Here is a 25,714-nt window from a genome sequence, read left to right on the forward strand (position 1 = left end):
GAAATTAAAGTCAAAGCCCTGATTTATAGAGATGTTGATTTATATGCTGCAAACATACGCTGGAAGGGGGAGGAGGATAAATTAGCACAGACAGTCCAAGTTGACACATCTTTGTTATTAGCCTCCTGTCGTCTCTGGGACAGCGATCCAACCACAACGGAGAGCAGGACTCCAATCCAGCGTCTCCGGGTCTGCCAGCCCCGGTGATTAACTGCACAGATGTTAATTACAGGATGTAAACAGTGCCCTCGCCTGACCCATAACTTGAAGTCAGGCATTTACAGCTCAGCCACTGCTTTAAGGAGCCAGTCGGCCATACAACGTGGTGGTTGCACACATGCCACCTCTTGTCATGCCATCACAGCCCCTTCCCACCATCCTCCCCATCTGGGGCAGCAGATGACATCAAGTGTGACACCACCTGTACTTTGCATTCTGTATTGCTACCCCCACCTTTTCCATTCACAGGGTAAAAAAAAAAAAACCTCCTCAATTCTAAGAGCTCACAGAGCTTCTGCCACAAATAACAGACGAGGATTCAAGTCTCATGTCAGCCCAAGCATTCAAGAAACACCTTGAGGAGTGCAGATCAATGCTTTCCAAGGCAACCCTGGACCAACACCAGTCCACAGCATCATAGAATGGTTTGGGTTGGAAGGGACCTTAAAGACCATCCCGTTCCAACCCCCTGCCCTGGGCAGGGACACCTCCCACCAGACCAGGTTACTTGAAGCCCCATCCAACGTGGCCTTGAACCCCTCCAGGGATGGGGCAGCCACAGCTTTTCTCTGGGCAACCTGGGCCAGGGGCTCACCACCCTCACAGCAAAGTATTTCTTCTTAATAAGAACCTGGTGGCTGACTCTCACAAGAGGCACGACACAAGATCCTTGCAAAATTTACTCTGCCAGAAAGGCACCGCCGCTGTCACAGTGGTATTTGGCAATGATGGACTCCTCAGGCAACAGCCTACAAGGACTGCCACTGTGTGACCAAGACAGACAACGGCTGGCATGTTAATGCATGTCACCACGACCTTCTGCTGCTCCAGGAATAAACAGAGGCATAACAAGATAACAGAAATGCAAGTACACCAAGGAATAAAACAGTTATTCCTGATGAACATTCATTAGTGTCTTTCTTTGCTGTAATCTTTCCAAACATTTTTTTTTTTTTATCCAAATGCCTAGGACAGGAGAAGAGTTAGATACCACCAGCCTGGGAGACATCTGACTCTGCTAGTTAATAAAACCAAGGCACAGCTTTATAAACACACTCTGAGCCTTTTCCACCAAAGGAAAGGCAGAAACAAACACTCTCTCATCCCTCAGAAAGTTTGCCCTCCTGTTAGCTTTCCTCCCTGTATTTCTGTAGGCAGCTTTTGAAGCATCTGAAAAAGCATCGTTTCATGCTGAATTCATATCCAGAAGGCAGAGGCGCTGAAAGAACACATGAAGCAGAGTCAGGATTTCTAGACTGCTTTTTAAACTGCAAGCACTTAGAAGAGGAGGTGAGAGATCTGTAGAGAGCTGTTAATGAGAATTCAACACCAGTGTCTAGTTTTGGGCACTCACTTTGGATGCTGAGCATCGGCTCTTCGCCATGAAGGGGCTAAAGAACGACCGATGCATGGCATTCCCAAGGTTTTAGCATGTGGTCACACACATGCACAGAGGCTGAATCCTGAGTTTCTGCCCCTCCATCCACCCAACTGTGCATCCACAGGGACTCCTACTCATCTCACAGGGATCAATGTAGAAAAACACGCAGGATCATTCCTGCTTCAAATGAACGGGGCTCCTGCACCCTACACTGCAGCCCCTGCTGCAGAGCGGCCTAAAAAGACAAGGGGTTTGGTTATCCTCCATTTTGTCTAACACAGCCCCAAAAGCACAGATTCGTTTCTTCCTTGAGGTCCCAGGAGATGCAGGGAATCGGGCTGGAGGAAGGCCAGGCACATGCAACGTCACTGACTGTCCCCCATCCCAAAGGGCTAGGAAAGTCTCAGGGGGAACTGGGACAGCACAACCCACCACCACAACATTTCAGAGTTGCATCGAGATACACCACGCACACCCGTGGGTTTCTTTAGGCAGTCCTTCCCTTCCAAAGGCTCCTCTGATAGTTTAAAAACCTGTATTTTCCCTCCTTATTTTATACACACACACCAGAGTACGAAACACAAGCTAATAAGCTCCCCTCAGGCCAAACGTGATGGACACAGATAAGGTCAGTCTGGTGCTTATCTCCCACAAAGCTGCCTATTATTAGCAAAACAGGCTCGACTCCACAAACAGTGCATTAGTGCAGATCAACCAGAGCAACACAGGCAGCCGGGCCACCCCACAGCTGTCACCTCCAAGGTACCCGGCTCACGCCAGCGTGCTGCGGGAGGCCAGCAGAGAACTGGGATGGTTTTACTTAGGGATGAAGGAGTTCTTGCAGTAGGAATCCTTTTGCTCTACAGCCCTTAAGGCAGCTCTTCAGTAACTAGCTCAGAACACAAAGCAAACAAAACAAAAAAACAAATAAAAACAAGAATTTGGGGGTAATTTTTACCTCTAGAAAACTTTGATTTTTCTCTCCACGCTTTTGCGGGCAGCCTCATTCATCCGCCGCTAATCTCTGCTCAGACATTCTCTGTTGACACCAATTTTGAATAAGTACAGGGATTAAGCAGGGTGATTGAAAGAACCAAGGTCAGGCTGAACTGTGGCTGCAGCCACTCTCACAGCAGCAGCGTGGACCTGCCCCATCCATGTCATTCACGGTCCCTATCCCAAGGGACATGACACAAAGGCCCTCCACGGCTTTCTGTAGCACTGAGCTGAGGCTGATGCCTTTGCACATGGTCTGTCTGGGGACAAAACCATGGAGACATAGGAGCATACAGGAGCCCAAAACTCACCCCAGGAAGCAAAGAGCCTCCTGCGCTCTTCACAACATGGTTCCACCAAGAGCAGGAGGTCCAACACTCGAAGTGATGGTCAACAGACAGCTCACCTGCAAAACTCCTTGGCATAGATCTCAATCATCTTAAAGGCCTTCTCCAACCTAAATGATTCTACCATAGGACACTGGCGAGACCAACTTTATAGATTTTCGAGAGGGATATGCTTTTAAGAGCAAAATCCACCAAGACCTATTAAAAAAGCCAAACCCAACCAGTTGTATTTAAACAGGGATAAGTTTTACACAGTTAATGCAAGAGGTCTCCAAGCAACAAGCATGGAGACTGAAAATGTATATCTGATGACAACATATCTTTAAGCACCAACTCTGTTCCTCTGCTCTTTCCTATGCCTCGGGATCAGCTTTGCACTGAAGACTTTTCAGAAGTACCTTCCGTGGGGCCCAAACTCCAGGGCAAATCAGCTAAGGAAAGAAAAAAAAAAAAAGGATAAAAAGGATGCAAGAGAAGAGCAAACAACTTATGCGGAGTCAGCAGTGTATTCTGGCACCTAAATCAACTGATTTGTTTTCTTTTGAGGAATTGGAAAGGAAGGAAGCGGATCAGCACTTCAGAAAAACAACACTACTACAGCTGTATCCGTGGAGAATTTCTGATTCAAAACAGGCTCCAGCAGTCTACAGGCTGCTGCAGATTACACAGGAGCTTGTCTTGGAGACTTATTTGACATTTCTAGTCATTTCTAGCAGAGCTGCATGCACAGTACTTAGAGCGCCCAAGCTGGTCTCTACAGGAGTGCTCCCTAAACTTCTGCCATCCTCCTCCAGGGAGGGATGCCATGGAGAACAAGTTATTGCCTCCCAAGAGGAGGGAAGAGGGAAATCTCAGCCCACCTCCCAGAATAAGTCAACCGTGAGGTCTCTTAGGCCCCAGATCCTCCAGCCTGGCCAGCACCAGGTCAACATTGCGTTGTTTGGACCCCTGCTAAAGAGAGACTCACCATTTCCTGCATATCTCCTAATAGCTCCTCACTTTGAGATTTTATTTTTTTTTTTAATTAAAATTAGTGATAAAGAATCAGAGAGAGCAACCTAGCAGTTCTGCCCAGCAGCATCAGGAGTAGCATTTTAGGTGCTGCAGCCACGACAGTCCCAGTTCCCGCTGCATCAGCATCGCCCTCTGTGCTTCCCACAACGCCCAAATGAGCTCTCAGTACAAAAGTCCTCCGTGCAACATCCACCCTCGTCCCCGTGAGACAGCATTAAACAGTTTGGATAGTGTCTATTTAAACATTGTCTAAAAATACATCTGGCTTTCGACCGCTGAAGATGCAGGTAAAGCCTCACGGTGACTGCGACATGGCAAGGACAGATGCTCAGGGACAGCCCAGACTGCACTCTTTCAGGGTCTTATCTGTCAAGTCAGCAAACATCATCGTTTCCGAGCAATTCTCAGTCAATAATCGTTTCAGAGAATTACTTGCAATTCCTAATCTCAGTGTGCTTTGAGAAGGGCACAAAAAGGATTTTTATTCCCCCCACACACACACTTTTTCAATACAGTAAATAGGAACAACAACAGATGCCTAACTAACAGCTCACGGGAGAAGCCAGAGTAAGAATTTGCATTGGTTTCAATTCTTTTAGACAGCAAAGAGTCTCCATTCCTGCACATGTAGGAAGGTAGTCAGCTGGCACCTCGTGGTACCCATGGCCAGTTAGGCTAGCATACAAAAGCACAAAAGAAAAAAACCACCTTGGCCAGAGCAAGCATTAGATTTGCTCCGCAGTACTTATACAATACAGATTTAGCCCAGTATTTTTGTAGGCAAAACATCTGCTGGGAGGTAATTTCCATTCCCGTGGACCCAGGAGGACTTAAAGGTGCTATTGCCTCTCCCATGCCTCTCCCCTCAGCCTGGCCCATGTCGCGTCCATCCATCAACCTCTCCTGCAAGCAAAATCCCCTCACCATTTCCAAAATCCAGGCTGCTTGGTACTGAGCTTGGCCACAACCTGGGACATGAGAAAGAAATGTGATCGGAGGTAGGAAACCACTGCAGTTCATTCAAGAGCCTCACTCGTCTCCGCAGCCTGGAGAACTCCGGTGTCTTCTGCTCCACTCATCCAGAAAGTCACAGTAAGGCCAGGCAATGTATTCACACCCCTGTAACCTTTCAGTTTGCTTCTCTAAAGGAATTAAACTAGTCATGTCTAGGTCAGGTTCCACCTTACCTACCTGGACTGCCCAATGCCTCAGCTTTTCTGATGCCCCCTTGTTACGTGTGGACGAAGTAGGTTAAAAACAATAATTTAAAATTAATCCTCAAAAATTCCTTTATTAATATTAGAACTGATGACTCCACAAATACAGAGTTACTGTATGCACTAGAACACCACCCCGCCATATTTGGTTTTTGGAGTATTCTTGCATTAACAATGGAAAGCCACTCCCCTCCTCCCCATTTTTCATTAGCTGCATTGGCTTTGTAAGGACAACCAGGAGATAAAAGGTGTCTAGAAATGATTCAACTAAACCATTAGTAATGCCACTGAAGCCAGAAAACTTGACTTTCACATTCCTAGGCAAAGTTGAAGCCTTCCAGTGACAACTGGATCCCAGACTTACCCTCTGGACTGTACTGGAAGCAGAAGGTGGTGTTAAATCCTCAGATTTGGCTGATTATTTGTTACAGCTCTATCACAGTTCTCACCATGTGTCTTAGAATTTAAATCTACTACAGGATCCAAGCCAGATATTACCATAATTTCCAGAAAAATTGGCCTCATCCTCCACGTTACTGCACGAGGTGTTTTCCTTAGAGAACCTCACTCCAGCAGAGCATCCAGTTATGCAAGCCTCCACCACAGAAAGCCCCCAGTTCAAGTCGACACATAAATCTGAGCTTTCCAAGAGAAGCTCCTATCCAAAACCATAACTGTGGCAGTAACCAGTCCCATGAAGATGAGTTTCTGCAGCAGAGCTGGACTAAATAACCTACACGCACCTTCCCTGCTCTGGGGGCTGGAATAGTCACCCACCCCATCACATAATTTCGGCTCTGCCAAGTGGAAAGTTTTCAGAGGCTCATCAGCTCTTTACTCCAGGGAGACAACACCCTCTCCTGCTCTACACTAGTAATTTTTAGCAGGGAAGTGCAGATGTGCTTTCACTTTTCAGTTTCTTCTTCCTCCTAAATTCCAACCCCAAAGCTCTCATTTGCTAGAAGAGCTGTTTATGCACCAAGTTTCTAGAACGGGTCCTGTAGCTGCAGCGTTTTATTGCTGCTTTGCAAACAGATGAATGAGAGCACAGAGCGAGCTATGAACTGCTCAAGGCCAAGGGCTCCTGCTCCAAAATCTACATACAAAAAGGAGAGGTCAACAGCAACCCAATGCCCCAGGACAGACCCTGGACACCAGGACAGTCTTTGAAACCCAACTATATCATTCCATCATGTGTAAGTTGCAGCTGGAAGGACTTTGGTTCACTTCTCTCCATGAAGTTAATTATGTACCCTATGCAAGAAGGTAGTTTACCACTGCCCAAGGGAACAAGGTTTTAAACACCCACCCTGGGCTTCTCCAAGCTTCTTTCTTATTCTCAAGTTACAGCTTTCCATTAGAGCATCTCGCACAGGCTCAGACTGTTAATAACCGTGTTTACAGTAGGCGTTGGCCTTATCAACAGGATGAAAGTGTTCTGGCTGCGTGCCCCATTCTGCTAAAGCATGATATAATCCCTTGAAAACATATTATCAAGAACTTCTGTTGCTTAATTAGACCACATGATTTCCACCTAACAGGAGAGGGCAAAAGCCCACCAGTTTGCTGCTGCCTTTCCTAGCTCACTCCATGAGCTAAGCAATCCAAAGCCTATCCATGAAACATTCACACCACCCGCCTTTCCTCTTCCTCCCTGGCATAAATCACCAACAGCTCCCTGCAGGAAGCTCTTCTGATAAATGCTGAAATGTCCTGGAAGTTCTTATCTTCTGTGCCATGGAGTCTAGGGGATATTTTGAAAAAGAAGTAGGTCATAGCGAAATAACTGCATAATCAGGTGGTTACTTATATCCTTAAGCCTGTAATATCCAAGGGCTTATTATTTCTGCAGATGGCACACCATGAATTACTCAGGTCCAAGTCAATCCATGCATCCGCAGTGAAGGCTAAGTGAACAGCTGAGCTTCTTTCTCATGCTGCTCTGTCGAGGCCTGATTTATGACAGCTTTTCCTCAGAAATGCTCTTGGAGAACAAATCCAGTCTTATCATGGAATGGTTTGGGTTGGGAGGGACCTTTAAAGGTCATGTAGTCCAACACCGCTGCCATAAGCAGGGACACCTCCAACTAGATCAGGTTGCTCAGAGCCCCGACCAACTTGGCCTGGAATGTTTCCAGGGATGGGGCATCTAACACCTCTCTGGGCAACCTGGGCCAGAGTCTCACCACCCTTATAGTGAACAATTTCTCCCTGATATCTCATCTCAATCTCCCCTCTTTCAGTTACCCCTTGTTCTATGGCAACAGGCCCTGATAAAAAGTCTGTCCCCATCTTTCCTGTAGACCCCCCTTTAGGTACTGAAAGGCCACTATAAGGTCTCCGCGGAGCCTTCTCTTCTCCAGGCTGAACCCCCCCAACTCTCTCAGCCTGTCCTCGCAGCAGAGGGGCTCCAGGCCTTCCAGCATCTCTGGGGCCTCCTCTGGCCCCACACCAACAGGTCCGTGTCTTTCTTATCAGTAGCATTCAAGGCAAGTACTAATTTTTGGTACAGCAGATGGCACACGGGATTGATATACTTCAGAAGCAGAGATTCGCATGGCTTCAGCATTTCATCAAGTTATTTCCAACATAGTGTCCATCTCTAACCAGCCAGTATCTCCACTATTTTCTTCTTCCCCTACCCCAAAAGAAGAGGTGGGTGTCTGTCTCCAGTTAACCATGTGCTGATAGCTGTTCAGACCCACTATCTAGTTTGGCTTCACCTCTTCTCCTCTGAGACTGGTCCAGGAAGAGAAGATGCAAGGCCTGACAGGACAAAGCAAGGGATTCTTGGGCATCATAGATGCAAAAATTAAAAAATGAAGTCTAAAAATAAAAAATAAAACAAAATAATAATCTTCCCCCCAAGAATGGATGCCTTCGAAAAGCTTTGAGATTAGGCTGATCACGAAAGACCAGCTTTTCCTCAAGGAAGAAAGTTGCCCTTCCAAGAGGAGACTACATCAACTTGAGGGAAGAAATCTCATGGTGCTATGAAGCCTGTTAAGACTTTGCAGTCCCATGTCTCTGGCTGCTCTGATAGTTAATTCTCTCCACAGTACTACAACAGCTGGTTTTGTGGACCCTGTGACAAGGATCCCAGCAGAAATTACACAATAATAAAAGGGACCTGAGCAGGACAAAGGAAAGTAAATCAGAGACCAAAGCTGAGCCCATACATCATCAAGAGAGCACTTCCCACGATGGAGAGGAAGGGGAAGGAAGAGTCAGCCACACGGGGAACAATCGCTCCAAGGAAAGGGAAGCAGCATTGTTTGAGAGATTTAACAATAAAGCATGTAAACCAATCCTCCAACCCCGCCCCCCAAAAAATTAAAGCGGGGGGAGGAGAAAATCCCACCATCTTTTGTAAGGCTCGGGGCTACCTTGACATCACACACCCACTCTGAGCCAGAAGGGAAGAGAAGCTGCTTTGTTTGAATTTTTCCCGAGCTGCATTACCAGCCCTTTTCCCCAGGAAGGAAACCTTCCACGATCCACTTCCCCTCAAATTCACTAAGGTTGAACCTGGCTCCTTCTTCCACCTCCCCCAGCAAAACAGGCCAAGGGACCATGCTCTCAGCGCTTTTCGATCACTCCTAAAAGCTCTGACGGTGCAAGAAAATAGGAGCAAAATGCAGCATCTCACCCCTGGGTCACAACTTCAAATCCAAGCCAAGGTAGCAAGACACCTGCAAGCTTTTCAGGAGCTTTCATAGGAAAGCCTGCAGACCAGAAGCATCCCTTGCCTTTCCCTCTCCCATGGAGAAGATTCCCCTCTTTCCAACAGGGAAGACCCCAGGGACATTCCCCCCAGCAGGAGAAATGGGGCCGTGCACATCCTATTCAGCATCGGTAAAACTCATTGCTCCAGCTCAGTTAACTCCACGCCTCCCTGCTCTAACACAATCGCAGCTGAATTTTATTCCACTTAAGCCTTTCCCAAAATACCTGTGGTCCTTTGAGATACTTTTTTTTTTTTTACCCCTCTTATCAAAAGCTTTGCAGAAATTAAATCCTATTAGCACATAGCAATCACGCAATAACTGTAATGTTTGGGTGTTGTTTTTTTTTTCTTTTTACTGATGCTGTCTCAAAGACCTTACCACACCTTCTCCTTCAAATATGAGAAGAAACATGTCCAAAGCCTCAAACCACCCTTCTGTGCGCAGCGTTTAGTGCTAATCCCACACCAAAGCTACCCAGCCCTTCACTGCTAACAGCAGTAACGACCCACTGTCGGATCTCAGCTCTCTGTCCTGTCCCACCCCAGCATCCAGGGGTGCAGCTTCACTACGTCAGACCATTCTTGGTCCCTCAAAGTACAGGTTGGGACAATCTTTAGCTGATTGTTAGAGAAATCACCTCCCCATGACAGTTGGCAGAGGCAACGCGCTTGCACGCTCGGACTCTAATTGGTCTCAAATGCTGCAGGAGCCTCTTCTCCACCTGCTTTTTTTGGTGCTAGAAACATCACGTCTCTGCACCTCTTCTGAAACGAAACTGCACGTCTGCTTATCATTCACATGCCCCATTATCTTTAATCTTTTTCCTACAAATAATCTGCGTGCTTCAATGCTACGGCAGCAATATGAGGTCAGACACCAGTCCTTCCTTAATGATACCTTCTCACAAGTTCCTATAGACAGTCTGGAAATGAGCTTTCCACTAAGCAGAGGAGAGGGCACCAGCTGAGCGGTCTTATCTAGGCTGTTTTGGCAGCATCGAGGAGAGGGATGTATCTGAAGCACAGTATCAAGACGACCCTTGAGATGTCACCCTACAGTAGCTCTGCACAGGGGATTAATTAGCCATTCACGCACGAGGCTTGTCCAAGTGGCTCTCAAAACCTGGAGTGCTGAGGCCCCACAGCCACACCTCAACACATCACTACCAATGGAGAGATGTCCTGTTATTAGACCTAAGCCACCTTACCTCTAAGTGATGATAAAAATCCTTCCTCTTGTTTTTTCTAGTTCTCCAAGATTTCAGCCCAAAACTGAAAGCACAAAAGGCTGGTAGAAAACAACTATATTAACTTTTGGTCTTCCTGTTCCTTCTATCAGCCACATTACCACCTTCTTCTCTTAGGTCCTAGGTAATCCCCCATTTCACTCCATACCTTGCCAGAGCAAATACAGTATGGCATCCAGCCAGGGCTGAGGACCAAGAGGACTGTTTTTGTGTGCCCTTGGCTTATTTCACTTTTATTTTCTCTTAAACCAGGGATATCCATCCAGCTGCCTCTGGTGTCTCTCAAACCTCGAGACAAGAGCAGGAAGGAGCTCGGGCAGCCCTGTGTTCGATCGCCTGCACATAAAGGCAACTACAAAAACCACTTGCCTTTAAAAACAAAAGATCTTCTCAGCTCACGTTAGGCTTGACATTAAGTTGGTCTTTAAGTCACGGGGTTCACAGCCGTGAGACCTCCTTCCTCCACCTCCCTCTTACCAACAGGCAGTTTTATTTATAACCTATTCCTGCACCACAGACACACAACTCAAACACAGGAGCGACAGACCTGCCTGGGAAGCTGTTCTGCAAATCCACCTCTCCAAGTCAGGGAAGAGTTTTGTGACACGGGTGAGTTCTAGAAGAATTTAAGAATCGCGTCACCAGCTTCCCATACACACGCACGCACACACACTCCCCGGGTCTCAGGTTAGAGAGGCTGATAACCAAAGTTTGAAAAGCAAAGTGAAGTTTCGGAAATTCTCTCCACCCCTTTGACCTGCAGCCTTTCACTGGCATCTCCCACAGAGCCAGAGACTGGTTTCTAGGGAACGCTTTCAACCCAAATGTTAAGGGAAGAAGCATTTGATTCCACTCTGACATCTGCTTTCCAAGGGCATTTTCTCCTCTGAAAGCTCAAAGAATAAAAAAAAAAAAAGCCTTTATTAAGAATAACAGGAAGTCTTGCAATAACTTTGGGAGGTGAAAGTTTTTAAAAGGCAGGTATTTTCTGTCCATTATCTGAAACATCTTTTAGGCTTCATTAAGCACATTACAAATTTACTTTTGTCAATGGAAGCCCAGATGCCCTTTGATCTAAACATGAGGATCACATTTCCTTCCTCTAAAGCAAAAGGCAAACACTAGCAAGGCCTACTGGGGTTAAACTTCAAGTGTTGCTTAGGAGAGGCCCACACTTGCTGGCGCAAGAGACCTGGCTTTAATGAGTTACTTGCAACATATTAAGGGACATTTAAGAGACAGCTACACGTGGTAGCAACGTTCAAGTCATGCCTTTATTTCACCCCCCCTCCACCACTTTTGACCTGGCCGATGAGCCGTCCATAGATGTCAGGGAGCTGAGCAGCGCCCAGCACCACAAGTACAGGTAGGGACAGGCAGCAGCATCCACACACAGGACAGAGAAAGTTATATTGCGATACGGCTGCTTGCACAGATGTCCTCCCCAAGACTCTCCAGCCCACAGCTTCAACAGGCTTTTCAGATATTTGGTCCCCATTCAAGGGAGAGTGGGGACCGCTAAGGAAAGGGGTGCAAAGCGGAGACACAGTCAGCTCAGGGAGCAGATCCAGCCAAGGCTGAACTTAATCCCATCCCCAGATGAGTAAAATCAGTTGATAAATAAAATAAAGGCTTTGGCAACAGGCTCGAGGGAGGCAAGTTTTGAAGCTGCAGTTTTTCTGGAGTCAAAGTCACCCCAAAGGCTGCAGAGCAGGGTAAGTGTTCAGCTCAGTGCCTTCATGAGCATCTTTGCTAGCCAAGAGGATGGCTGCAGCATGATGCCTCCTTCCCTAAGGTAGCACCACAGTTTTGTTTTCCATTTTAGGGGACAAGAGGTCATTGCGTAGGTGTTAATTTAGCCAGCCATACAAATTTAGCTGGAGACATCAGCAAGCCACTAACACAAAGTTGGTGAGCAGCTCAACCCCACATGCTGGTGGAAAAGTGCTAGGACCTTAACCAGCCTTCCCACAGAGGCTTGTGGAACAGATGCAGCAGCTCTTCAATAGTTTAACGAACAGCTGACAGATCCCAGAAGCTATAGGAAACTCATCCTACTGGGAGACACACAACACTCACAGTGTCCTGCATCTCATCCCAAAGAGGAGCCAGCAGTGTGCCCAGGTGGCCAAGAAGGCCAACAGCCTTCTGGCTTGTATCAGGAATAGCATGGCCAGCAGGAGCAGGGAAGTGATGGTGCCTCTGTACTCGGCACTGGTGAGGTCTCACCTCGAGCGCTGTGTTCAGTTCTGGGCCTCTCTGTACAAGAGGGACATTGAGGTGCTGGAGCGTGTCCAGAGGAGAGCTACCAGGCTGGGGAGGGGTCTGGAGACCAGGTCATATGAGGAGAGGCTGAGGGAGCTGGGCATGTTTAGCTTGGAGAAGAGGAGGCTGAGGGGAGACCTCATTGCCCTCCACAACTCCCTGAAAGGAGGTTGGAGAGAGGTGGGTGTTGGCCTCTTCTCCCAGGTGAATAATGACAGGACCAGACCAGAAATGGTCTGAAGCTGCGGCAGGGGAGGTTTAGATTAGATAGTAGGAAGAATTACTTTACTGCAAGAGTGGTCAGGCACTGGAACAGCCTGCCCAGGGAGGTGGTTGAGTCACCATCCCTGGAGGTATTTAAGAAACATCTAGATTTGTCACTTCAGGGCATGCTCTAGTGGCAGAAATTGTAGGGTTTTGGGGGTTTTGTTTGTTTTTGTGTGTGTATGGTTAGACTCGATCTCAAAGGTCCTTTCCAACCATGAAGATTCTATGAAAGACTAATGTAGAAGGTCCCTTTGAACTGCTCTTTGATCTATAGCACCAGGCAGCTTTTTTGGCCATGATACAATCAAGTAGATGGATTGACACTATCTAACCATGACCCAAAGCATTGTGTACCTCCATCCAGGCACAAAGCTGAGGCCTCCGAAGACCACTGGAGTCCAGGTGACTACTGGAAGCCCTGGATACAATGGTGCTCTGCAAAGCCCAGCTTTGACCCTTCCACAAAATCAACTCCTGTGTATCAAGCACAGAGAAGAAGGGGAGAGATGGGAAATTACAGGGGAAGTGGTACACAGTGGCTGAGTAGAGCCAGCAGTGACTGGCCGAGCACCCCAGCACCTCCTGTCCAAAATGCACAATGGTGAACAGAACAGCCAAACTCTGCAGAAAAACCAAAAAAGCAAGAAAGCCACAAGAAATCTGTTCCACTTCCATACTCATTCCCAAATATACAACTGGCTAAGCATTGTGCATGAACAGTGAGCAAGTGACAGGGGAAGAGGGGTCCTTTTAAAGCTCTTATCCCTTAGATCCTCATTCGTGCACTAGCTGTGACATCCCTTCTCCGAGAGAAGCCTTCAGCTATGGGATCTGTCACCACATCGCAGCTCAATAATATGCTTTACAATGCCCTGCTTAGCACTTAGAGGCCTATACAAAACATGACAAGTGCAGTTTCCTTCTGGTGGCCAAGCTTCTCGAGTGTGGAAATCATCAGCATACGTGCCAGCCACAGCTCTCTTCCGAGCTCAATTCCTGCTTGTCAGCATCCAGGCTGTGGCAGCGTTGTACCTTTCCACTTCCTCTGCAGTAAAAATTGAGTTATTCTAGGCTCATAATTGACACCGAGTCAAACTCCATCTGTTTCCACCAAGATAAAGATTCCTCTGAGGTCGCTCTGCTAAGTACCTGCGACTCTGCTGCCCTGCCTCCCGGCACAGCTCTCCCGCGCCCGGAGGGGAGAGGTGTGTGATGCCAAAATTAGTGCTTGGATTTGCTCAGAGTTTATTCTGGGCTGGGTGCAAGGCAATATCTTTATGCTATTTAAGTGCCCAGACCAATGCAGCAAGTCCAACGCCATGCGTAGCATCAGTAAGTGGGAGTCCTACAGTAAAGGGGAATATGCAACCATCCCAGGAAAGAATTGGGAGGAGACAGATCTTCCCAAAGCTATTTTGTGCTACACTGAAGTTTCATAAGTTATATCAGAGTCAGACAGGTATCCCACCTATACATAATTCCGTTCATTGCTTGGTTTAATTTTAACTGCTATTAAAAAAATTAAAACCTTGCCAGAGGTGCTACCATACACAGCCAATATCCAGGGTGGGAAAGCAAAAGCCACAGCAGCTTTGATCTTTGCACCCAAGAAGAAAGGAGATTAAAAAGACTCAAGCGCTATCTGTAGTCTTCAAAGCAGAGGGGCAGCATGAAAATATTAGTGAGCTGGAGGAATAAAGAAAGGCAAACAGCAAGGAAGCAGGTATGCAGGCAGGAAATAAGTAGTGTGATTTTCTTCAACGGTACAATTATGCTATTGGGCGACAAATCCATTTGTGCTGTATAAATAGAGGCAGTGAAGCCAAGTTACCCCATTGCCAAAGCGAGCACCAGGAGGCCAATGAATTACTGCAGAGTCATTGCACTTAGTGACAAGCTTGGATGCGATTTAATACTCTCACCGTTACAGCCAGCAGGCAGGAACGGGGCCAGCCAGACCGCCACGCTCACCAGCATCTTCCTCAGCCCCGCTCCACCAGGCAAACGCTGCACGGGACGTTTTGTTGCACGCTCAGCTCTTTCAAGGCAGAATAACAGCTCAAATCTCTAACCATCCCATGAATCGGCTTTGGTCTGCGAGCTGTACAGCTTCATACCCTCGGGTACAGTCCTAGGTGGACAAACATCTCTACCAGGTTTTGTTCCTGCTTATATAGCAAGATATTCCTTCCCCAGTGCAGCGCATGCACGATGGGCACCAGAGGGACAACATGGACAGGAGGTCTGTCCCTTGACTGGTAGAATAAGGCATGAAGCAGCATCGTGTAACTGCTGTGCAACTGCACCCATGCAGGTAGTGGTTTGCACAGAAAAGGGTTTTATGAGAAATCCAGCCCTTTCTCAGCATCTACAGAGACTTCAAGGGTGCAAGTCTGCCAACAGCAAAACCAACACCAGGCTCATGCTTTGAAAAGCATGAGCATTTTGTGAGGGAAGACAATGGTCTTCGCAGGTCATCACAGACCAGAGTCCTCCCTCCAGCAGAGCACCAATTCCCTTCTCCAAGGGCTGCAGGATTGGGGGAAAACGAGGATGAACAAGGTCTGAACACAACCCTTGCCCAGGCAGTCTGCACATGTCTGGATGCCACTGGGAGCTTCAGTGCCACCAGGTGATGGGCATCCCATGCCATATCAGAAGCTGTTTCAGATCCACAGCCCACACACCTGAGCTGTGACATGTATCCACCCAGTTTCAGCCTCCAGGTTGGTCCCAATTTGGCCCAGAAGTCCTTGCTGATGGACAGAGGCATCACCTTTGGATCTAGCAACAAATCTTTCCCCAAGAGCAGCTTGTCTCACTCTCCCCTCCACGTGTAAAGGCATATTTTTTTTAGGAGAACTGGAAATTACTTTTCAGTTACTCATCAGCATCCTATGTTCTATGAATATACACCTAAGTAAAGGTACTAAAAACACCTGCTGAGTAAGGGCTAGGAGAAGCATCAAAGCATCCTGCCTTACAGTACAAGGGATGATGAATCTCAATTAAGGCCAGGATCCTGATGTACCAGCAACGCAAGTTCCTATATTGCCAGAAAACCACAAGTTTGAGTAACATACAAAGTTCCCCATATCTCATAGCAGACAAATCCCACTACTGTCCCCGGCTTGCCAGAAAATAAACTCACATCACAAGAAAGCCCTTTGGAAGATGACAACTCAGAGAAGATTTAGTTTCTTCTCTCCTTGTTCCTGTGATGGACCAAATACTTTAGGGACAAGGAATATTTCCTTGGTAATGCCTCACCTCGATCTCACCCCACCCATCAGCTTCACATTGTATTTCACAACGATGGGTATTGTGCTGCTTCCACTATGCAGTGGGGAGACTCACCAGGTTCACATCCCCTGCTCAGCAGAAATCGGACTTGCCAGCTTTAGTCAGGGCACAAAGCCGCCTCAAACTCCCTCCTGATTAAATGAGTTTTTCACTGTATTCTGTGTTTTATCCCATAACAGCTCATGAGCCGTCCTAAAAAGACCCATGTTTCATCTGAAAACCACCCTTTCACCAACAATGTTTGGAGAAATTAAGTCAATTAAGTCATGCCATTTGAAGCAACCCCCATGTTGTTCCCACCTTGAGTGGGGAGGTTATTTCATGTGACTAAGCACCATGAAAGTGATGCTTTACACTTTAACATCAACCTTAAGATCAGCCTGAGAACACCAGTGGAAAGCTGAAGCTCCAGAACTAAGCAGACCTCCCATGCTCATCAGCTCCAGCAACATCCCCCACTTATTCCCACCCCCACACGGGAAAGCGCCGTTTCCATATTGAACGCAAAGAGCCAACACATTCCCTACTGCCCTCCTCCCAAATTATTCAGAGCAACCCACGGAGTCTCTTTAAACCAGGCTGGTGGGGGTGCAGCAGAGACAGGTTCAGCTGCCAGACACTTCTGCGCCATGTGCAAATGCCTTTCGGGGGGGGGGAAGCAGCTAAAGATAGTTCCCAGTCCTGTAATCAGACCCACAAGACGGGGATTTTACTCCCACCCCAGATGATCCACAGTTACTGGGACAGATGCCTCCTCTACACACCTAAATTATTACAAGCTGCTTTCTCAGGGAGCTGCCTGGGTTTGAAGACCTTCATCGTGTTCTCAGTCCAGCCCCAGGGTACCAAAAAGTACTCGGCCATCAGGATGAAAAGCAGCAATGCTCAGGTAATGGTTTCTAGCTGCAAAACACACCACGGTGAGCATCCCGCAAGGTGATAAAACAGTCCCTGTGTCACTGCCGCAGCAGCAGGAAGGTTTCCCCATCACCACCTTCACATCCCGCTGGCTCCAAAGATGCTCCGTGACCTCAGCCCATTGGCACGCTCAGGATAAAGCGAGCGGAGCCTTTCGCCAAGTATCAGCCCCTACAGAGCTCCCAGCTATTTATGGCAGGTTGTGTCCAAAGCTGAAAGTATTTATAGTATCTAGTTACCATCCATCACTGGGCCAAAAAGAAAAAAAGAAAAAATATCACAAATTAAGTGTTCATCATTTCGCTATCGCACTGGAGAAAAACCTGTTAGAAAGGAAAAGGGAAGGAGGAAAGTTTATTGCAGATTCCCTTTTCTTATCCCATTCCACATACTCCATTTCTAGTGGCCATGGTCCTCCAGTGGACCAGTATCACCGCTCACGTGAAACAGTGACATTACGCTGAGGTTATTACTGTAACAGAGCAAGAACTACGTACTAAAATGTTGGAGCCAGACAAAGTCATCAACACAACATTTTCCAGACCCTCTCTCCCATCTCAGCCTGCACCACCCCCCAAAAATTCCCCCCCCCTCAGGCACGTCTCACCATCTTCATGCAGGTGTTGCACACCCTAACCAGGCCATCACCAAGGACAAACATCCATCAGGTCATATCCCTCCCCACAGAGGCCACCCAGCTCCTTCTGCAGAGTTCCTCAACTATTGCCTTCAAGTTCTCCATGGCAGCTCTTGGAGAACATTGTTGCCCACTGCAAGAGGAAAGCATGCCTGCTTCATGCAGGTGTTGCCCACCCTAACCAGGCCATCAACAAAGACAAACCTCTAACAAGTCACCTCCCTCCCCACAGAGGCCACCCAGCTCCTTCTGCAGGGTTCCTCAACCATTGCCTTCAAGTTCTCCATGGCAGCTCTTGGAGAATGTTGTTGCCCACTGCAGGAGGAAAGCCTAACTGCAGAGGGCACACACAAAGCATTTGGGGACAGGGGTCGCAGGACAAGGATTTGAATCCCAGCTTCATCACAAGCTCAGGGGTACAAGATACTCAGGTAGATTCAGTTTGAGCATCTCACCCCCTGACAGAGAGAAAACGGGGTGCTGCGTGGTTGAGGGTGGCACCTGTCTGCATCCAAAAAGGCACCCACCACGCATTTGAAGTGCTGCCAACAGTGAGCTGCAGCTCTGCTGGATGGGCTGTCACCCTCCCTCCAGTCAACCTGCTAAAAATACTCTGAAAACATCATTGGAGCTGTATTCCCACTCGTTAGAGCAGGCACCTGAAAAGTGGAGTTGACTAGCTCAGACTAACAGTGTCACAGTGGGAAAAGGCTGAGCAGCCCACCCAAGGGGAGCTGCTTTCCAGGAAAAACCCTTTTCCCTTGATGCTCGACAGCTTGTTTGCATCACTTCCCCGGGTGAACGTATGAGAGCGGTGCACAAATACTCCTGTGATAACACCGATCCCGCAAATGGTTTATACAGGCTACTAACACCAATCTCCAACTGAGGATCAACGGTCTTGACCTTCCAAAAGGCAAACCTCAGAGAAAGAGGTGGCTCACGCCAGGTCCTCCTGGTGCCTCTCCCATCCCAGGTATGTCCAAGACCTGGTTGCATGGGGATAGCAGAAACATGACCCCTCACATGAAACAATTTTTGATACCATCAGACATGTCTGCAGAGCAGTTGTGTCAGAAGCACAATTGGCCAAAGACCATCACCCCAGGAAGTTGCATTCATGGGACTATTCCTCAAGGAAGGAAAAAACTACATACCTACCTCCCTTCCTACAGTATCCAAGTCTTCACATCCTCATCCTGCCCTACCAAGGTAGTGCCAGGTCCTTTATTTTGCAGTCGCAGAACAAGGAAAGACACTTATGTCCGTGACCAAAACCACTGAGGATGTGTGCACAAAGCAGATGGATGAGCCCAAATCATCACCCAATACCTCAGATATCCGTCACACAGAGTCACCACCAGAGCATCAACCCACAGCTTCATGGCTGCCTCACAGTATCTGAGGAGAAATAGCCAATAGTTCAATTGATTCTTAAATTAAAAGGCAGGATTAAAAAAAAAAATGTCCTTCAGCATTCCCAGCGTGAAACAGGAGGTAGATGGCACAAGCAAGAACTAAACCCTCTTCTCTAGAGACAATAAATTTCAGATACCTTCATCTTGCTGGAGAGGAAGGACCCAGAGTTCACCAGTTCCTGCAAGCAAGCATCTCTTGCATGGCCAAGGGAGGAGAAAGATTTGCTCTTGGGACTTCAGGCTGCACACAACATCGCTGAGGTGAACCAATGTGGGACAGGCTCTCAGGCAGAAGCGAGACCTCAGACCCACCAGACAGTATCCCTGAAGCTGTAGTAGATGCTCCCAGCCACGGACAGACCAACCAACATTTCTGCTTTCTCCTTCACTGCTAACTGACGACGCACCATGCATCTGCTCAAGCTCATGGAAGAGGCACAGCAGCCCCTAAGAGTCCAGGGACCACCAGTTGCCCCCTGCTGCCATTTTCTCTGTGGGGTCAATGCAAGCAGAGGTGACCACATCGCAGTCAGAGAGCATCCAGCAGGGACGCAGCTGGGCACAGGACACCAGCCACCTACACCCAAAGGGTGAAGTTCTGCCTCCTACGATCCCATGATGCTCAAAGCAAACGCCCTAGAACCAAACATGACTGGAGCTGCACAGGAGAAAGGGATAAGGAGGGGACAAGGGAAAATCAAGGCCAAGCCATTTTTATGGGGTGGTTCCTTCAGGCAAGTCCTGCTCATCCTTCCAGTCAAACACTCTTGCTCTGCAAAGTAACTTCCAGGAGAAAAGAAAATAAAAACTACACACAAAAAATAATTTCTTAAATATAAGCCCTTTCTACCTAAGCTGAAGTGTGACAGGGCACAACTGAAGCACTCCAAGAGCAAAACACATCAGCTTGAATAGACCTCAATCACCTGAGATGGGCATGGGGAGGGCATAAGGATGGCACATGAGGGAGAGGGTTAAAGCATCCTGCAAACTTTGGGGAAAGAAAACTGTGGCCGCTTCTGAGCTCCCTGGTTCCAGAAGGACAGGGAACTGCTGGAGAGGGGACAGCAAAGGGCTGCCAAGATGCTGAGGGGACTGGAACACCTCTCTTGTGAAGAAAGGCTGACGGACTTGGGTCTCTTCGGTCTGGAAAAAAGACAACTGAGGAGGGATCTTATCAACACTTATAAATACTTAAAGGGTGGGTGTCAGGAGGATGGGGCCAGGCTCTTTTCTGTGGTGCCCAGTGACAGGACAAGAGGTAACAGGCACAAACTTGACCATAGGAAGTTCCATCTCAACATGAGGAGGAACTTCTTTCCTGTGAGGGTGGCAGAGCCCTGGCACAGGCTGCCCAGAGAGGTGGTGGAGTCTCCAACTCTGGAGACATTCAAAACCCGCCTGGACGCGTTCCTGTGCAACCTGCTGTAGGTGACCCTACTCTGGCCCAGGGGGGTTGGAGTGGGTGATCTCCAGAGGTCCCTTCCAACCCTGCCATTCTGTGATTCTGTGAGAGCTCCAGGATGGCAGTGACATACAAATCTTCACTAAGCCTACGCCACCATGACACCAAGATCTTTCAGCGTTCTACAGTTCTTCTATGAAAGCAAGACAAGTGGCACCCCCTACTTTGTCCATCATTCACAACATGGAAAAAAAAAAAGAGTTAGAATTTCAAACTCTGTAGCTGGTTTCAACTCTATCACAAGAAAATTACTTAAATACAGGCCTCATGTTTCATGGCAAGGAGACGATTAGGATTTATTACTACTGGGACACAAGGTCTTCCCCTCAGGCAGGTAGCTGTTGCCTTCTTAAATTCCCAAATCTCTCAACATGGCAATGAGCCCTGAGGGGAATCCAGACACCCCAGCAGTCCCTATATATCCCCTCACCAAACAGGCGCAGCACAATTTATTTCAAAGCTCAGCCACTTGCAGCGATATTTATTTTTTTAATAGCAGCTACATTGCCTCAGCCCAATGCTTTTTGCTCGACAGCTCTGCCATTTAGCAAGCATTAAACCTGATGGTGCATGAGACATAACAGGGTTTTTACTCACACCCCTGTCCAAGAGCTGGCTCAGTAGAGCTGACAGCCACAAGTGTTTTAGGCAATATTTATCTTATACCTTTTCTTCCAAAAGAAAAAAAAAAGCCAGCCTTTCGGAATCAAACATATGGGATCCGTCATCAAAAATGGCCAGTTTGGGGGCAGAACATCTCATCAGCTTCAGGCAATGCTGAAACACAGCAATAAGTTTTATGGCTGCTAGGCAAAAACTAGCCAGCAGAAACCAATAGTGGCTGAGCTGAGACATGTACAAGGAGAATCACAGAATGGTTTGGGTTGGAAGGGACCTTAAAGATCATCCAGTTCCACCCTGGGCAGGGACACCTCCCACCAGACCAGGTTGCTCCAAGCCCCGTCCAACCTGGCCTTGAACCCCTCCAGGGATGGGGCAGCCACAGCTTCTCTGGGCAACCTGGGCCAGGGGCTCACCACCCTCACAGCAAAGAATTTCTGCCTCAGATCTCAGCTCAATCTTCCCCTCTTGCAGTGGAAAACCCTTCCCCCTCGTCCTACGGCTTCCCTCCCTCATCCAGAGTCCCTCCACAGCTTTCCCGGAGCCTCCTGAGGGACTGGAAGGGGCTCCAAGGTCTCCGCGGAGCCTTCTCTTCTCCAGGCTGAACTCACTCAGCCTGTCCTCCCAGCAGAGGGGCTCCAGCCCTCCCAGCATCTCCAGGGCCTCCTCTGGCCCCGCTCCAACAGGTCCATGCCCTTTTTGTGCTGAGGACTCCAAAGCTGGACACAGTACTGCAGGTGGGATCTCCCCAGAGTGGAGTAGAGGGGGAGAATCAGGATGCGAAATCCGGCTTCTTGACCAAGAACCAGGGCACTCCCATGAAAGAGTAACACTCGAACAAGAGCTTTCCACCAAGTGCTCCTCCTGGGACTCCAGAACCCTTTTTAAGTATTTATCTTAAGGAGACTAATAAAGGGTTGAGGAAAAAAAAATCACGTGAGCAAGTAAATTGGGCTGAGGTCCCGATTTGATTCCAGAGTCTGAAGTACCCCTCACAGAGGGAAGATGGTACACACATAAGAGGATTTAAGATGTGCTTGCTGCCTCCTCCTACCGCCATGCGCTTATTTTCTCTTCCTCTTTGACCTAACTCCAGGCTCTACCACATTTGTAGTTCGCTTCCAACTTGAAGCGGAAAACTTCTTCTAAAACATATGAAATGGGTCATGGATCCAGTTCGCAGCAATCCAGGTAAAAAGAAGATTTGAAAAAACTGCAACCACCTTCCCTCAATGCAAAAGGCTGGTTTGCGTTTTCTGACTGCGGTATTTAAACAAGAGAAATTTCACAGGAGACACTGCCTTAAGCAAAGGTGTTTGAGTCATAATAAGCACCAACAGATGCTCTTTCTCCCCAGCTTCACAACATTTTGAGTCAATTCAGATATAAAGATCAGTGTATCAATTCTGGTAGAATTCAGATGGCTTTGCTTCATGCGGTACTGGAATTGTATAGCCCCAGGAACTCATAGTTCCACTTATCTTAACTCTGGCTTTTTTGGATTAAGTTACTATCACAGAGCCAAGTTAGAAACACTGGATGCTGTGTGAAGTCCCATTAGCTGATTACATGGCTGAACAGCAGCAAGCGTTTGCTGAAAAAGCGAACCCGACTGCCCAATTTGGGAACCAGACGGTCAGGCTGACCTTGCGCACAGCGGCGTGTAATGGCAACAAGCGTTTGCTCCCACTTTTGTCAAAAGCCATCTCTTCCAACAGCTCCTACTATCTGCGGCACAGCCAGGCCTGACGCTCCTCGGACCAACCCTGGCTGGGCCAGCTCAACCCCGGAGTGGTGATTTGCGGAAGGCAGGCGTATTTCTGCCAGACTACAGCAAGCATCACTCTTGCCAACTCCCAGCTTCCTCCCTCTTCTATCTCCTGCCATGACACCAGTTGGTTCAAACCAGCCTTCTTCACGCCCTTCTGGAGAGCCCCACACAGCACAACAGTACAACAGAAAAGGAAATCAAGCTATTCTAAAACTGAGATAAAAATAAAGTCTTCAAGAGCAGGACAGCCTAACACACACGGCAAGAACCAGGACTGATTTGCGTTGTGTGCACAACAAAAGCAAGAGGACAGCAACACAGAAGGATCTTCCTGCCACAGCCAGCAGCAGGTGAACCTCAGGTATGACTCTCCTTTCCCATGACTTTCTGTACATTTAGAATCATAGAATGGTTCAAGTTAGAAGGGACCTAAAAGATCATCCAGTTCCACCCTGCTGCCCTGGGCAGGGACACCTCCCACCAGACCAGGTTGCTCCAAGCCCCGGCCAACCTGGCCTTGAACCCCTCCAGGGATGGGGCAGCCACAGCTTCTCTGGGCAACCTGGGCCAGGGGCTCACCGCCCTCACAGCCAAGAATTTCTGCCTCAGATCTCAGCTCAATCTCCCCTCTTGCAGTGGAAAACCCTTCCCCCTCGTCCCATGGCTCCCCTCCCTCATCCAGAGTCCCTCCCCAGCTTTCCTGGAGACCCTTGAGGGACTGGAAGGGGCTCTGAGGTCTCCGCGGAGCCTTCTCTTCTCCAGGCTGAACCCCCCCAACTCTCTCAGCCCGTCCTCCCAGCAGAGGGGCTCCAGCCCTCCCAGCATCTCCAGGGCCTCCCCTGGCCCCGCTCCAACAGCTCCGTGTCTCTCCTGTGCTGAGGCCCCAGAGCTGGAGGCAGCACTGCAGGGGGGTCTCCCCAGAGCAGAGGGGCAGAATTCCCCCCCCTCGCCCTGCTGCCCACGCTTCTTTTGATTAATGTGATTTGAAAAACAGGGAAGCAAACAAGCAAAGTACCTTCCCACCCTGCCTCCACTTCCTAGGAGGAGCAGTCAAAGAAACAGGCTCCCTATTCCGGTCCTTGACTGTCTGGCTTCAACCTCCAGGCTCCATCCCTGCTGGGAAAGGAGCTTTTGCAGAGGCTGGAAAGGAACGTTTTCATTTCCTCATGCCAAAAGGGAAAAGAAAATTTCTAAGCAACGATCACACCACTCTCCTGTAAAACAGGTATCACCATGTCTCCCTCCTGGGGAGTTTTGCACATGAAAATAAACTGTATTGACACTTTTAGAGAGAAGGTCTGGGCACCTAGCCACTGGAGAAGGCTCAAAGTTGCAGATCCCAAGAGGATGGAGATGTCTGCACAAGCATGAAGTCAGCTGCCTAAATTTGAGGAGGACAAAGAGATCCCCACACTCAAATGCCAGCAGCCTCCTCTTGGCACATTCAAGGAACACATGGGAGATCCTGGGAATTATGCTCTTCCAAACCAAGGTGGGAGCCAGGTGATTCCTGGCCAGGGTCCACGCCACTGTACCCTTTACCAGCTTCAACCCATGTTTTCACCATCCTTGCAGAGGTCAGTGCCCTTGAGGAGCATCAAACCAAGTTGGGAGAACAACCCTCCCTGCACAAAAGCACCAGGAGCTCTTTCTCCAAGCAAAGAGCAGCCTGGTGAGACGCAAGAAGGTGGATCCCTCAATTTAATTCAGTCCCCATTGAGACCAGCTACCACCTTCATTAAGCACCAGCCAGCTCATTACACACACAACCGTACAGCGCAGTAAGCAGCCATCTCCATTTAAGACACATGCTTGACCAGTTTACAAGCCTCATTCCCCAAATTGTTTGCTTTATATACAAAAAAAAAAAAAAGGCACTTAGAGGGACTTACAGAGAAGCAGCACTTCCAGCACGATTCCTCGTTGGATGTTTCCCTGCTGCTAAAGGACCCGAGACACCCCCACGTCTCAAGCCTTGCTGATCGTTAAAGTTTTAATAGCACTGATAAGCTCTCAGCTGGAACAGCTCTTGCGCACAGCGAGTTTTATCAGCCGCAGAGCACACTTGTTACAGAGCCTTTCTTATCACTATTACAAATATCAGCAGAGATAGGGAGAAGCACGTAACGCTTGGGAAGGGAAGGTGCAGAAATACCAGTGGACACGGTGTCTTTTGACTCCGTTTGCCCAAGCTCATGACCTCGGGGGCTCCCTGCTCCTCACCCCACATACCCCCAGAAGCGCCACAGCCCCCAGCAAGGACAGCCCGACATCCAGCCCACAAATTGCTCAAGGAGAGGAGCAGAGCAGACTCCAGACCTCATGCCAGTGGTCCAGCTATTTCCCTCCTGGGAACGCACAGCTGAACTACAAATTTCAGCGAAACAGCAGGAAAAGCCGGTATTTTCCCTGAGCTGGGGGTGGGGAAGAAGCCAAGAGAGCATAAGTGATGGTCTCATGGGTCCAATACAGCACTCAGTACAACCAGATTATTACCCGAGAAGCTTGGATTTAAGGACTTGCAATAGAAGGGTTTTAACATTATAAGCCGACACTTTTAGAAATATAGAAGATCCCCCCTTGTTTAAGCTTATTCTGCTCTTCGAAGTGGATCTATAGCTCTTCACCGCAGGATATCTCTAAGAAAGTCTGGACGTCAGGTTACAGCTTCACAGCAAACTCGCAGGCTTCGTTCCTGCTAACTAATCACATTCCCCACCATAAACAGCAGCGTTTAGCACATCAAGACGATAAAAACCACGAGGGCTTTTTCAGCCCAGCAGGAACCTTTGCCTTCAGGTCACGGGCTCAAATCCAGCCTTGCTATTAACCGGCCGACCTCCCTCACCCCCAACCAGAAGGGCCCATCCACCTGCAAAGGCATTTATCACCCCGCCCCAG

General features: G+C 48.4%; 1 protein-coding gene across 3 annotated transcripts in view; it reads right to left on the minus strand.

The window, feature by feature from the left end:
- Positions 1–25,714, minus strand: part of GDPD5 (glycerophosphodiester phosphodiesterase domain containing 5) — a 194,276-nt gene that overhangs the window by 159,735 nt on the left and 8,827 nt on the right. The gene's annotated exons all lie outside the window — the stretch shown is intronic.

The sequence above is a fragment of the Chroicocephalus ridibundus genome, chromosome 1, assembly GCF_963924245.1.
Source record: "Chroicocephalus ridibundus chromosome 1, bChrRid1.1, whole genome shotgun sequence".
NCBI lineage: Eukaryota > Metazoa > Chordata > Aves > Charadriiformes > Laridae > Chroicocephalus > Chroicocephalus ridibundus.